Source organism: Phoca vitulina, unplaced genomic scaffold (assembly GCF_004348235.1).
Source record: "Phoca vitulina isolate PV1807 unplaced genomic scaffold, GSC_HSeal_1.0 scaffold55, whole genome shotgun sequence".
Taxonomy (NCBI): domain Eukaryota; kingdom Metazoa; phylum Chordata; class Mammalia; order Carnivora; family Phocidae; genus Phoca; species Phoca vitulina.
The window spans coordinates 3,654,229-3,670,190 of record NW_022589758.1 but is presented as its reverse complement, the minus strand read 5'-3'; positions in this window follow the sequence as shown (position 1 = coordinate 3,670,190).

Genomic DNA, 15,962 nt, shown 5'->3' with positions numbered 1-15,962 from the left:
GGTTCAGTAACAACAACAACAATAATGATGATAATAGTCATGTCTACGTACAAAGACAGAGAAAAAAGCGAATATGGCAAAATAATGAGTCTAGGTAAAGGGCATTTTGGGAGTCGTACATTTCTTGCAACTTTACATTTGGTTTTGTTTCCAAACAAAAAATGAAAAAAAGAAAATATTTTGGAAAAGGGTCTTTTAGGAGTTGTTTTTTATCTCACAAATCTAAAAAGCTTAGAGCTGGTTGTTTTCAAATTCAGCTTGACTTTTTAATATGTTCAAAATTCTGAACATGAGTTCTGCTAGGTAGCCAAGCCACACACTCCTCCCTAAACATATTGAGGCATAAAGAACAATGAGGGGTTTTAAAGGCATCCAGTTAGCAAGCCTTGTGGCAAGTCAGCCCTGCCTGTCACTCCCCCTCACCCAGCACTGTCCTATTAATAGCACCCAGGGGGCCAGTAGAGTGGGCTCAGCTGAGCACTCACAGGGGCAATGAGCCGGCTTGGGTTGTCACTCCTAAAAGGAGCTTGGGATCATTGGTGAGTTCCTTCCTGGGCCCCAGGGCCCCTGCGGCACCGCCAGGCTTGATTGAAGGACAGGGCAAAAGAGTCTCACAGAAGAGGAAGAGTCTTCCTCCAGGTCCAGGAGGAGGAGAATTCCAGCGGGTAATTAAGTTCAAGAACAGGCTAGGGACTTCGGTGCCTGCCCCGAAGTGGTCAGCATAGACTGAAGTCAAGATTTCAAAACGATTCAAAGCACACGTCAACTATGCAAAAAGGAAAACTCTCTTTGTAATCTCCTGGACTCCTAGTCATGTGCTAATAAAGCCATTTGGTTCAAAATTAAAAGCTTTGATTTTGGCTTTTGATCCCTTCCGTTCTCAGTCCACTGTAAAGTATGAATAAAGGCACCTTTAGAAATGTGATTGTTCTACATCTGGAACACCACCTAAATAAAAACTATGTGTTAGCGATCCAAGGACAGCTTTAAGGCAGCCTCCTGGCCTCACTGTACCTCTTCCCATTTTAAGCCTCTCCTATGTGACCTACCTTCCTCTCTCTCTCTCTCTCTTTCTCTCTCTCTCTCTCTCTCTCTCTCTCTCTCACACACACACACACACACACACACACACATTCTTCAGCTTGGCTCCTAATGTATAGAACTGAAATACTGAAATCAATAAAAGTGTAGCAACCACATGTAATCATGATGAGATGTATGAATATTCTTAATGCTGATGCATTTTCCACACATCCACAGGAGCTGTGCCTTCCTTACTCAAATCCCCGATCGCACCATTTTACTCTGGCTTTCCCCACAAAAACCTGATGAAATCAAGGTTGGGGTCTGAAGCCAGACTGCTATACCTACTTATGCGCGTGTTCATCTCTCCTGATCACATACCGCACCCCCCCCCCCCCCCCCCGCCGCCGCCCCATGTGCCCCTTTACTACCATGAGCTTGTAGCCAAAATGGAAAGGAAAGGCAGCATTTAAAAATAACCCCACGGCCTAATCCCCAGCAGTCAAACTCACGCAGCTCAAAGGCCAGCACAATTTCCCCATAGACGCTAATGTTTGGTCAGTATAAACCTAAGGCCATTGTAAAATGAATGAAATACCCCATCTATGTCACCACACCCCACAGTCACGCTCCTGCCCGCTGCAGCCCACTGGGAACCAGTGCCAACAGTCAAGTTCCTCTAGAGCCTCCCAAGCAACAAAACAGTTTCCTGAAAGATTCTTCACCAAAAATGTCTGCTCTGTTTCAAATATCCCAGTATTGATGCTGCACCATCATTATTTATACTTGAAAAATATTTCTTTTGTCTAAGAAATTCCAGGAGATACATGGGCTCGTTAGCATAATCATGTAATTATAGTGACCGGAGTCTCCCTTCCTCCACCCAGTTGCACCGATTCCTCACCTAATCACTCTAATTCACTCCTGAAAGACCTGCCACTAAGTAAAAAGCTGTTAAATAAAAAGTATTTTCATTAATTTTATTGGGAAAAATCATGAGCATTCCATCCCAACCCAAGTTACCCAAACCACTTTACAGATAGAAAAATATATCAAGTTTACATAAGTAAAAAGCAACAACTTGGGAGTAAATGAATATGGTATGCCCATAAAATGTGATGTTAGAATATCTGGTAATGGAGGTACATTGTACTTGCCAAAGGAGGAAGAGCAGATCTGAGAGTGGGTAGCGATGGCTGGAGGAGGAGGGAGAGGTTACCATTCTTGGGAAACTATTGGAGAGTCATATGGTTCACATTCAAGCAGAAAACTTTCTGGAGCTCATGGCTATCCTACACTTGAATTGTACCCACGAATGAAGTTATAGCACAGAAAAACAACTTTAGGGCAAGATAAAAGCTAAAGATGAGACAGCCACAGAACATATGAGAAGAAGGCACGCGCACAGTCAACAGAAGGACTGCAGGAGATGTTACTGGCCCCTCTCCCTCCCACGCCAGGAGGCCACACTTCATGCTCCCCAGGAGGTTCTCCCAAGTTGGATGTTAGCTGCTGAACTCTGACATTCACCAACTCCCTCTCTCCTTTGGCTTTGCTGGTTCACGGGAGGAAGCTGGCAGCCCATGGGTGTGTGCCAGCTTGTTGGAGGGAGCATGCATTCTCCCAGACCTAAGGTTCACAGCATAAACATTGTGTCCAAAGCCTCCACGGCTTTGTTCTTGAAACTCAAAAGTCCAAGAGCTTCTGGTTCAAGAACCTCAAATTTGGCTTTGTGTACCTATGTTCCCAGGAAAGACCAGGGGGAAGAATTCATTAATATATCAAAATATGAAGCCACCATACACATAAGCACAGGTGCATACATATTGACAATTATCATGTGTATAGTTTTCAGGGGGAAAAAAGGCTATACACCACTCCCAAAGGTTTTCCTTTGTTTCAGTTTGTGCTTTTCTTCCTCAAAAATCCTCATTTAGCCTATCGAGTGTGAAGGACAAGGGTTTTCTCTGCATTTTACTGACAGGGAAACATGGGCAGAAAAAAAAAATAATGCTAGTAAGTGGTTTTTCCAAAACGCCAAAGACTGTGAATCCAAAGACTGTTCTAACCAGCTTTTTTATCTTCCCTGCAGAGAACTGTTGATTGCTCACATTGTTTCCAATGGCAGAAATTTTGACTTCTTTCTTATCTTCAGAACTCCTAGCCTCACATTTTACAACTGAATATAATTTTAAACATGCCAAATCTGGATCTAGTCAGAACTGCAAATACATCAAAATAACGGACAGAGTTAAAGCAGATGGTGATAGCAAACAGGAAAGTTTCATTCACTGATTCGTTCTTCTGGTTATGCAACAAACATTTACTGGAAGCTTTATTTACTGAGTGCAAACATCTATTGGGTGCTCAGGCCTCTGTTGGCTGCCAGGGATCTAAAACGAAAGAAGACATAAACACCGCTCTCAAAGGGTGGAGTCTTATAGGGTAAATAGACATGTAAACAAATCAAGGTAGTACATCGCCAGCAAGCTATAATAGAGATAAGAATTAAGTGCAATTCAGAATCCCAGATTGATTAACCCGGTCTGGGGGGAATCCAGGGAGTCTAAACTCAACAGCGGCTTCAGTGCTGGGTCTTCCAGCTTAGAAACGGGAAAACTAAAGCCGAGCCCGAGCATCAGCACGTGGTTGAAAGCAAAACAGTGGCGAAAATTAAGAGGCCCTCCAGCCAGCTGTAAGAGAAGATGCGCTTTTGACTAGAATCATGAAATGGCACTTCCAACAAGTCTTTTAAAAATCCTGGAAACCAGTTGGTAGGAGAAAGAATGTGGAAATTAGGTTGTTGGGGTTTTTTTGTTTTTTTTTTTTTAAGCTGATCTGTAATTCTCACTCTTTGGCGGGGCTCAGTTTATAAAGAGGAAGTCGATTTTTAATATATTTACTATAAAGCAAAGTCTTCAGTTGGGTAAAATGAAGCACAGTCTCTAGAGCACATGGTGCTAATAAAGCTAAACAGCCATTCCCTAAGGGTTCATAAGCTCTCCCCCCCACACCTCCCCTTTTTTTGAACTGTGCAGAATTTGCTTTCCAAGCACCCTTCTGTGAGGAAAACGCCCGGTGCGGGCCTTGACCCAGAGGAAGTGCTTTTGACTGTGGTGGTCCTGAAATAAATCAGCTCTTCTGGAGAGGAACTTGAGGGAGTGCAATCAACAACTCGCATTATCAGTCTGGGACACAGTCCTCGTGAACAGCAGAGGCAGCAAACTGCAAACTTTATCAAGATTGTAGTGCTCATTAAGGAAGTGAAATTGAGCCAGATTTGAAGGAAAGCGCTGTAGTAATTACAGAGTTATGAAGATTTAAAAGCTATGCGCCTGGGCACGCAGAGCGCAACGTGTTTCCTTTGGGTTCAGAGACACCGCAATTACAGGGCTTAAGGGGAGCAAAGCACCGAATTAGAACTCCCCATTAGTTTGATGAATCACTGATGTAAGTGCAGGCACCGGAAGCGGCTGTGGCTCAGCCTGATTTCTGTCCACTGTTCTCCCTCTGTTCCTTTACAAGATGAGGGGGTCGGGGAAGAACACAAGCCTTGGGTTAATGATAAGAAACTGAGCACAAGAAAGTTAAAACTTTCCGAAGCTTAATGATTTCCCTACATTGGTGTTGGCTTTGCCAAGAGTTGTATAATAGCGTGTTCTTACTTCTTCCTGGGCTGTCACATGGTAATGGTACAACAATGACATGTTAGTAAATCTAATAAGAAAACCAGAGAATAAAGTATTTTATGTGGGTGTAGAACAAGTTAACATCCCCACAGGAAGCTCACTGAGATAATAATATACGATATTGCACAAGACGTGCTAGAATAAACAGACAGACAAACAAACAACCAGTATCTAGCCAATTAGCAATAGTGGGCAAAAGTCTGGTTCTTTGGAAGGAACGGTTTGACCCTTCTGATTGACCTAACAAATCTACTTGCAGAAATGGTGTCTTGCCCCGGAAAGTGATGCTGCTAGTGTGAGGTAAGCATTTCGGGGTCAGGATATTTGACTCCGTGCCTCCACATCAATACAACCAAAAACTATAGCCAATTTTTTTTTTTTTATGAATGGGGAACACAAAGGCACAAAGAGGTCAACACACTAATTCCAACCCAGCATGACCACTCAGACAAAGAACTCTGTAGATGAAACTCCGGAACTCACGGCCCAAAGATACTTTACTGGACGGGCCAGCCTTTAAATTGGGCACCGAGATTATGCTTGGTGGGAAAGGTGATTTTTGTCAGCAGGAGATTTTTAAATAAAAAATGTCATCAAAATTTACTTACGTGGCCCTTTTCATATTTGTGCATGAACTACAAGGCTCCTGGGATCAAATATGAGACAACCGACCAGCCGTGCCTCTTAAATTATTTTTCCGGAGGTGTTTTCTTTCTCCACCTCAATTGTAAAGATCCAGGAATAACAGCCCAGTGCACAAAGTAGACATTTTTATTTCTCATCCTGTCTCAATGGTCTCATAATCGTTCAATGAGAGTCTGGAAATAATGAAAGCTTCTCCATGGAGAAACACAAGACTCACCGTAAGGAACGATAGCACCTAGGAGTCTCCTGTAGTAACAATAACACTAGCAGAAACATGCCGGGAGTCCGAGTTTCCTATTTAAGAGAAAAGAATTTAAAAAGTGACCATCCTATACGCTCACTAGTGTACAGATGGAATATCAGGCCACTAAGACGAAAATAAACAGTTGGATTTCTATTGAAACATGTTTAAAGTATTTCCTACTGACTCTGGAGAGAACTTCACCCCTGGTTGCTAGGAAAGTCATAATAAAAGACTGGGGAAAGTGAAAAAGAGAAAAAAAAAAGGATTTGAGTTTTCAAATTTATTTTCCATTTTTATTTTATTTTGCCTTTATTTGCCCTTGGGAAAGGGTAGTCATTTTGAACCACCCATAGGACTTCCATAGTTCTGCTGCAGTGGCAGAAACCGTCAGTGGGTAACCTTTGCTTACCCACTATCCCTTACTTCTTTTCTAACAGAATTTCAGTTTCGTTCCGTGGCGCTGACACCAGCCAATCTGCTCACCATCCTGGGTTCCCTCACATTTAGGGTTGGCCAGATGATGTAGTTCTGGATAAAAACACCTACATGGACAGCTGCTAGAGATTTCAAGGAACATTTTGGTTTTTTTCTTCCCCCCAAGGTGCTGCCCTCCTGGATTCTTCCTCTCTCTCTCCTTGGCCCTGGTGAATGGACTTGGGGCTGAGATGGAAGGGCTGTCCTGTGACTGTCACATACATGAGCATGAAAGCCTCATGCATAGAAGTAAGGCTCTGGGGATATAAAAGAACAGAGTGCTCCCTAGACCTGGACTCCCACCCCTACCAAATTTCTTGTATTGTGAGAAAAATAACCCCCTATTTGGGTCAGATACTATATACATGCACTCAGATGTACTTCTGACTGACAGGAGTGCCAATTCCTTACAAAGCAATCCTCCAAAATTCAGAATACTAGGGTTCTAGATCTTCTTCATTCATTCGTTCCATAGATGTTATTCAACAAAAACCTACTAATGTGTCTGAGACTATTTTAGGAACCAAGGAGCCACCTGTGAATTAAACAGAACAAAGCAAAGACTTGCCCTCGTGGTGCTTACTTTCCCGTTAAACAATATTAAATAATCATTGTTCCATAACAAACAGTTTGTGAATTCAAAAGATGGTTCTATACTCCAAAAACTATAGAACGCTGATGCAAGAAATTGAAGAGGACACAAAGAAATGGAGAAGCATTCCATGCTCATGGATTGGAAGAACAAACATCATTTTAATAGTAATTCTATACTACCCGGGGCACCTGGGTGGCTCAGTCAGTTGAACATCCGACTCTTGATTTCAGCTCAGGTCATGATCTCAGGGTCGTGGGGTCGAGCCCCAAGTTAGGCTCCACACTTCGTGCGGAGTCTGCTTGTCCCTCTCTCTCTGCTCCTGCTCTCTCTCTCTCTCTCAAACAAAATCTTTAAAAAAACTTTTTTAATTTAAAATGTCTATACTACCCAAAGTAATCTACACATTTAATGCAACCCTTATCAAAATAACACCAGCATTCTTCCCAGAGCTAGAACAAACAATTCTAAACTTTGTATGGAACCACAAAAGACCCTGAATAGCCAAAGCAATCCTGAAAAAGAAAAACAAAACTGGAGGCATCATGATTCTGGACTTCAAGCTCTATTACAAAGCTGTAGTCATCAAGACAATATGGTACTGGCACAAAAACAGACACATAGATCAGTGGAACAGAATAGAGAACCCAGAAATGGTCCCACAACTATATGGTCAACTAATCATCGACAAAGCAGGAAAGACTATCTGATGGAAAAAGACAGTCTCTTCAACAAATGGTGTGAAAACTGGACAGCAACATGCAAAAGAATGAAACTGGACCACTTTCTTACACCATACACAAAAATAGACTCAACATGGATGAAAGACCTAAATGTGAGACAGGAAACCATCAAAATCCTAGAGGAGAACACAGGCAGCAACCTCTTTGACCTCGGCCCTAGCAACTTTTTATTAGACATGCTTCCAGAGGCGAGGGAAACAAAAGCAAAAATGAACTATTGGGACTTCATCAACATAAAAGGTTTCTGCACAGCGAAGGAAACAACCAACAAAACTAAAAGGTAACTTACAGAATGGGAGAAGATATCTGCAAATGGCATATCAGATAAAAGGTTAGTATCCAGAATCTATAAAGAACTTATCAAACTCAACACCCAAAAAACAAATAACCCATTTAAGAAAAGGGCAGAAGACATGAATAGACACTTTTCCAAAGAAGATGTCCAGATGGCTAACAGACACATGAGAAGATGCTCAACATCACTGATCGTCAGGGAAATGCAAATCAAAACCACAATGAGATATCACCTCACACCTGTCAGGATGGCTAAAATTAACAACACAAGAAACAACAGGTGTTGGCGAGGATGCGGAGAAAGGGGAACCCTCTTACACTGGTGGTGGGAATGCAAACTGGTGCAGCCATTCTGGAGAACAGTATGGAGGTTCCTCAGAAAGTTGAAAACAGAACTACCCTATGACTGAGCAATTGCTCTACTAGGTATTTACCCAAAGGATGTAAAAATACAGATGTGAAGGGGCACATGCACCCCGATGTTTATAGCAGCATTATCAACAATAGCCAAACTATAGAGAGAGCCCAAATGTCCCTCGACTGATGAATGGATAAAGAAGAGGTGGTATATCTATACAATGGAATATTACCCAACCATCAAAAAGAATGAAATCCTGCCATTTGCAAGGACATGGATAGAGCTAGAGTGTATTATGCTAAGTGAAATAAGTCAGTCAGAGAAAGACAAATACCATATGATCTCACTCATATGTGGAGTTTAAGAAAGAAAACAGATGAACATATGGGAAGTGTGGGGGGAAGGGAGAGAGGGATATAAACCATAAGAGCCTCTTAACAATAGAGAACAAACTGAGGCTTGATGGAGGGAGGAGGATGGGGGGATGGGATAGATGGGTGAAGGGCATTAAGGAGGGCATTTTTTGTGATGAGCACTGGCTGTTGTATGTAAGTGATGAATCCCTGAATTCTACTCCAGAAACCAGTATTGCACTGTATGTTCACCAAGTAAAATTTAAGTTAAAAAAAAAAGATGGCTCTAGGGGGTTTATATACTTAAAATAATGCAAAGAACGCAAAGAAATGATGTCTGTAGTAGATGATGTTGATTCCCTTCCAGCTTCCTTCCCCTGGCTGGCGGACTCAGCCCCACATTGCTGCAAATGCTCGCTGCTCACAGCTGAAGCCTGCTCTGGAGGCTTGCCCGCATTGCAGTGGAACCACCCAGGAGTTCAAGTCCCCCCAGCGAACGGCAGCCCATGGCCAGTGACTCAGTGGAACAGTGCAGAACGCACTCTGTGCTGATATTCACACTCCAGAACTCTCCAGGGGATCAAGCTGGGGCTGCCTTCTCCTGAATCCACGTCTGCTTAGCTCCTTCCCCTGCCCACCCTGCATCCCCCACACTTCACAGGTCCCTCCTGAGAGCTCGCTCTCCCTCACTAAGGCATCTGCAGCAAACATGCCCCACCGCGGCTTCTGCTAATGGGAACCTGACCTGTCTGCCTCCATTTTTTTTAATTAATAAAGAATATAAATTTTTCATTTCCCCCCTTTGAACTAACCATCTAAAAACGTCCTCATTTGAATCAAAGTTTGTAGAAATTAGAGGGGCTTGCTCAGAACTCACACAGCTGATCATCATTCAACTCAGTACAGCTAGCCAGCACATTAGTTCTTACTGCTCTAATGTCCTAATTGTGTTAACTAAGAACAATAAATCATTTCTCTTGTACCCTCAATTGACCACCAGGTAAAAAAAAAAGATGCATAAGAATTCCTAATGTTGAAATAGAAGTTCATGAGACACACAAAAGCAAAAATAGAACGATCATTTCCTTTGGATCAGTAGTCAACGGATCCAAATCTTATGCACACATCAGGATACTAGCGGTACCTGAAAAACGAATGCAAAAGTGAAAGTATTATGATGATTATATCCATTTTGCATTTGCATTTTGGGGTAATATAGATTATCCACGCTGTGAATTGTTATGCTCATAAATAACAGCACCAGAACTTTCCTGTCACACTATGCCTTAGTCCACTCAGGTTGCCATATCAACATACCATAGACAGGGTGACTTAAACAACAGACACTGATCTCTCAGCGTTGGGAGCCTGGAAGCCTGAGATCAGGGCACCAGCGTAGTTGGGCTCTGGGGAGGGCCCTCTGGTTTGTAGGCTGCCTTCTCCCATGATGTGGAGAGAGGAAGAGCTCTTCCACTGCTTGGAAAGGTACCAATCCTATCATGGGGTCCCACCCTCATGACCTCATCTAACCCTGCTCACTTCCCAAAGGCCCCACCTGCAAATACCACCACAGGTTATTTTTTAAAACCCCAACATGGGTCGCATATAAAAAGCACAAAATGAAAGAATTATTAACATCATCTCATGAAAATAGTTTTTGTCTCATTTGATCCCTGAATGTACATTTAAATGACTACTGAACTTTAATATACATTCAGTCTGTGACCACATACAATATGTGAATTTAAAATCAATCTGTTGACATATTCCAATGTTTCTTACATAAGCAATTTAAGGCCAATAAAATGCATCCTTTGTTAAATAGACAAATATCAAAATTTGTCTTTACAGATTGTGAATAGTAGTAAAATTGAATTAAAATGAATTTCTTAGTGTAACTTTACTCGTTAATCCAAAATTAAACAGTATTTGCTTAAAATTGGGTTCTTTTTTTTAATCATTCACTATATAAAAATGATCAAATGATTTTTTAACATGTTAAGGGATTGAAAAGATGGCATGTCACTTTCAAAGGGGTTCACAGTGTCCATAAAATAGAAATGCTGAGATAGTTGATCTCTGGGGTCACATATGATGTGAATGACTATGATTCTCATGTCACTGGCTGGACTGGGAGCTCCAGCATGCCAGGGAACTTCACCTATCTTGCTCTATATTGGTAGGTAGTTGCGTAATAGTCCTTACCTATTTAAAAGCAGGACACTGTCCCCCCACTGCTCCACTCCTTCATTGTCCAGCTCTAAGGTGACCCCCTCGCTGGTATCCCACAGCCCACGGAGCCCTCCTGGGTCCTAGAACCTGTCTTGTGATACTTTAGTGTTCCTAAACAAGAAGTATTGGGCTCAATCAAGGAAAAAAGTATGCTAGGATGTGAAATGAACCAGATAATATAAGCCTCTGGACGGTAGAAACCCTGAACTGAGTTGATAGATCCTCCAGTCCTAGAGATCTTTTAGAATGCCTCCAAACTCAACATCCTGGTGTGAAATATTCAAAGACCTAGAGGGAAGGAACTGAACTAAATGACCCTTTCAATTTTAAGCCTCCATGTTTCCAAACAGTGGTGTTCAATATTAGTCCAAGCTGAGCTCGTGCATGCTGCTTTATTGTTTTCGATTTTAAAACACATGAAATGCCCATCATAGACTATGTCCACACCACAAGTACAAAGCAGTGTGTACAACGGAGATGACCAAAGAGAACTGTGTGATCTGGAAGATAAGAGAAGATACCTAAATCAAGTTTCCGTTTGGACCAACAACTTTACAACAGCTTTACAATGACTGCTTTGGTTTTTCCCACCAAAACCAGAGGATCCCATCTTATTAAATCCCTGAAATATGTATTAACTTTCTTCCTCCTTAGTCTTGTTCTCCCATATATGCCAAACAGAGTGGCTAAAACCTAGAACTAATTGACAGGTCTGCCCATGCATGTATCTTCAGAGCTCTGCAAAATCCCCTGGAGCAATTCATTGTAAATAGAAGTATTAACCATGTAAAGATAGTATTTTAATTAAACATATTGAGTTATAATACCTAACTACTTTATAAGAGCTCTTTATATATCAATGTCAGCATCTATTTATTATGTATGTTACAAATAGAGAAAAGCAAATCTTGTTCTGTGCTATTGAATTGTGGTTTCCTTTGCTGTTTCCTCATATTGTAAGAACTCCTGTCATGAATTTAAGAAGTTGTCACTGTAAGGAGTTTGACTTGGATGAAGTTGGCCCTCTGTGGTTAGGGTAGCCCCAAAGAGGGGAGCCTGGGGCCCAGAGTTGAGATCCCTGAGCACGGCACTCTCTCCCATTGATCTCCATGACTTAAAGCATTCCCTAGGCATTTTCTCACTCCTCTTTTAAATCATAATTCCCAGCTTCACATGTGGCAGTTCTGAAAACAAGCCTCCGTGAAAGGGCTTAGCAATTCTGGGCTGAAATGAGACACGGGGCACTGCTGTGGCCCGCACGATGTTTTTCCGGGGGGAAATGACTCCTACGGCCTTTTCTCCATCACTGTCTAAAATGGTTTCCTTGGCAAACACAGCTTCAGATTGGTCCACTTTAAATGGCACCAACAAAGAATCCTCCCTAAGTCCCTGGAGTGACTCTTCTGTGGTCTAATAGGATTCTTAGGGATCAGCTTCCCAGTAACCAGTCTCACATACATTGGCATTACTTAGTTTCTTCCAGTGCCTCCAACCACCTCACAAAACCATTTCTCTGCCTTCAAGGTTCACTTCTGGAGATGAATACATGATGGTTCTCCCCACAGGACAGTCCCAACCCAACACAATGATGTGCCCCCTCCTCCACAAGCCGCCACTGTTTCTGCACATGTGAATGGAACGTTCAATTCACTCAGTAAGGCTTCTGATTTTTCTCAAAGCTTTTCTATTAGATGCGGTATGAGAAGTATGGGATTACCTGGGTCCTACCTCGTGATTTAATATGGTTGAGTGGAATCATCTGGAAAGTTTTTAAAAATATTGATACTCTGGGGGCTCCTGGGTGGCTCAGTCGGTTAAGTGTCTGACTCTTGATTTTGGCTCCAGTCATGATCTCAGGGTCGTGGGATCAAGCCCCGTGTCGGGCTCCATGCTGGGGTGTGGAGTCTGCTTGAAATTCTCTCTCTCTCTCTCTCTCTCTCTCTCTCTCCCTCTGCCTCTCCCCCACTTCCCTCTCTCTCTCTCTTTCTCTCTTTCTCGCTCCCCGCCCCCTCAAAAAATATTGATACTCTGGTCCCCACCAGCAACCCCACCAAAAATTTCTGGTTTAATTGGTTTAGGGTGCAGCCTGGGCATCAGGATTTTTTAAGCGTCTCAGGGGTTTCTAACACACAGCAAAGTTTAAGAATCAACTGAAATTAGGAGACTTGATTTAAATGCAGCCACTAATTACCTATGCAGCCTTGAGCAAAAGAAATATTCATTTATCCACAAGGTATTCCCTGACAGCTTGCTGTATGCAAGGCAGCGCTAGGAGCCTAATCTTTCTCGCCTCTGAGATAAGTAAATTGGACTCAACAATTTGCTCATTCATTCAGCAAATCAGTATTGAGTGCCTACTACCTGCCAGGCCCTGTGCTAGGCACAAGATGCGCAGCAGTGAATCAGATGGAGAAACCCCTGCCGTCATGGAGCTGACAGTTCAGATGGGGGAGGCACAATCACATACAAGTAGTGAAAAGCGAAGAACAGGGGTGCCTGGCTGGCTCAGAGGGCACAGCATATGACTCTTGATCTTGAGGTCATGAGTTCGAGCCCCATGTTGGGTGTGGAGCCCACTTAAAGAAAAAAACAAATAAAATATTTTTTTTAAAAAAGTGAAGAGCAACATCATATAAGGACGGGACAGATGATGAGACAGATGATGAGGGGACGGGCAGCCAATGTGGAGGAAGCAGTGGGCATGGTGGAGAAGGGGGGATAGAGTGAGGTCGATGGATTCCAGAAAAAAGTCAAGGAGATCACATCTCAAAGACTTGGTTGTGGATGTGATATAGGGAGAGAGAGAGAAGGAAGAAGGCCAATTCCTAGCTCGCAAGGTTGATGAGTCATTCACTGGGGCAAAAGATGTGTGAAAAGAACCTCAGCCACCCCCGGGGGTTGTGAGGGTCTACAGCGAAGGTATAGGAACCTGGGGCAATGGAACCAAGCCCCTCCCCAGACAGAGACCAGGGCACAGGAGGAACCTTAGCAAAGAAATGCAATGGCTCTCACAGGTGGTTATTTTAACGCCTGAACTGCGTCTTTGTCTAGCTAAAGGGGAAGCCACTAAAGAGCCTGTTCCCAGAGGCCCAAAGCTGAACAACTTAAAGGGAAAAATGGACGGAAGAACCAACTGCAATTGTAAACACTGTGAGGTACCATGTGCGCTGTGAAAGAGGGGTCTTGCATACTGTGGAGGCACTTGGGGAAACAGTTCTCTTCCCCCTTCTGGGTGTAGACTGTGTTGGCTCTGAGAATTCATATCTGTCCTCGGGAAATCCCTGTAAGTGTGTGTGTGTGTGTGTGTGTGTGTGCGCGCGCGCGCGCATGTGTGTGCAGGGGAGAAAGAGAGAGAAAGACTGAGAGACTGAGAGAGATCCACAGCTACCATTAGACAATCTGACAAGGTCAGCCGGCAGGTCTGGGGAGACAGTGGGCAGAAGAGTACCCATGGGAGGCTGCAGAGGTACTTGTTGACTAATGCACACTGGGGGAAAGGTCCTGCTGGAGGAAAGGGTGTATCCTGGGGTGAGAACAGCTCTAGTGGGTAAACATCTCAAAAGGGAGATGCAGAGGTGGAAGAAGGAGGAGATTCCACAGAGAGGAGAAGACTTGAGGGTAGGGGACAAGGACAGGAACTGGAGTGTGCCTCTAAGAGCCCCCCTGTGAGCGCCTAAACTCCTCAGGTGTCCTGAGGTTTCACAGTCTTTTCTTCACGTGTGGTTTTTTTCCTTCTTTGATGCTTCTCAAACTTCAGCACGGAATGTCAGACCCACATAACTGTCTAGCTGTGTTAGGGAGGAAAGTGAGATCGGGGACTCCCAATCACCCCGGAAAGCTCTCCGAGATCTTTCCAGAGGGAACAGCAACTGAGAGAGGGGAAGGTGCCCTCCACGGAGTTCCCAAACTCCACCCACAGGGAAGTTTGTAGCGCCCCCTGGTGGAGCCGGGAGTAACACAAGACTCGGAGAAGCAGAGTGAGGCGGGTGGACAACTTAAGAATGGAGGGGGGGGGTCCAATCTGTGCCTTTCCCAGATACCGTGGGGGAAGCAACCCTTAAGAGCGAGATGGAAACTTCCATTTGATTTACAGAGGCAAAACACCAGGCGCAGTGCCTGGCTCAGAGTTGGCACTTAGTAATTGGCAGCCATTACCATGATTATGATCATTATGATTATTGAGATTCAGTTGCTATAGATATCCTGTGGCCTTAAATGATCTGAGAATGGTTCACAGAGGAAGAAGCCCTGCAGGCTCAGAACAAGTAGACTGTAATGTGGAGGGGTTTGAGGGCATAGTCCGTAATCCCGCGCCGAATCGATCCTCAGCCTTTCTTCCCAGCAAGTATACACTGGCCAACTGATGCTCATGTGCATCACACTTAGCCCAGAAGACTGAGGATCTCCTGGGGCTGTGCTTCTTGCTTCAAAAAAGGTCATCCCTTTCACTGTAACCCCTTTGGCTGCCTTTTCCCAAAGGGTCACCAGTTGTTTTGAAAGGCCCACGATGAGTCATGCTAGAGGCCTGAGGAGGCCAAAAGACGCTGCAGGAGGAGAGAGAAAAATTGGAGCACAGGAAGAGAAAGATAGGGCCAGTCAGGGCCCCAACAAGAAACAGATGGCACATTCAAATGAGGATGACTTCAAGAGGGTTCTTTTCATAAAGGGACTCATTACACAATGGCAGCGGGTGGGAACTTTCAGGAACTTGGGGCCAGCAGAGGTAGAACTGCTACCACCCCTGGGCCTGCCTTCAGGGATGAGGGGAGAGAGAGGTTATCAGACAAAGAGAGTCATGTAGGCTTCCTTGAAAGAAGCAATGACCTTAGGTGAAGGGACGGAGTCATCCCAAAGAGGGAACTGAGCAGAGTAAACACCCAGAACGCACTGTCCTCCAATCCTCTGACCTACTTCCAGAACTCTGCACAGTTTGGACCCAACTGAAAACCTGTCGATAAGGGAACGCTGTTGACATAATCCACATAGATCAAGCACCCAGGCCACAGAGCAGGCTGGAGAACGACAGAGAAGGGCAAATAGAAGGTACTTGGAACAGTAAAGGAGGGACATCTGTGGACCGGTATTGGTGTTTTTCTGTTTGTTTGTTTTCCAGAATATAAGACCATAGGCCCATCAGCAGCAGGTAGGCTGAGCATCATTATCCCGGAAATGATGGATGGGTTTATATTGACCAACCAAACTCTTTGCTCTTGGAGCAAAAGACAAGGCTCCATGTGGAAACAGTCGCGCCCAGGTGTAGGAGTAGGAAGAGGAAATCCCAGCAAAGGGATCGCTTTCCCTGCGGCTACTGACAG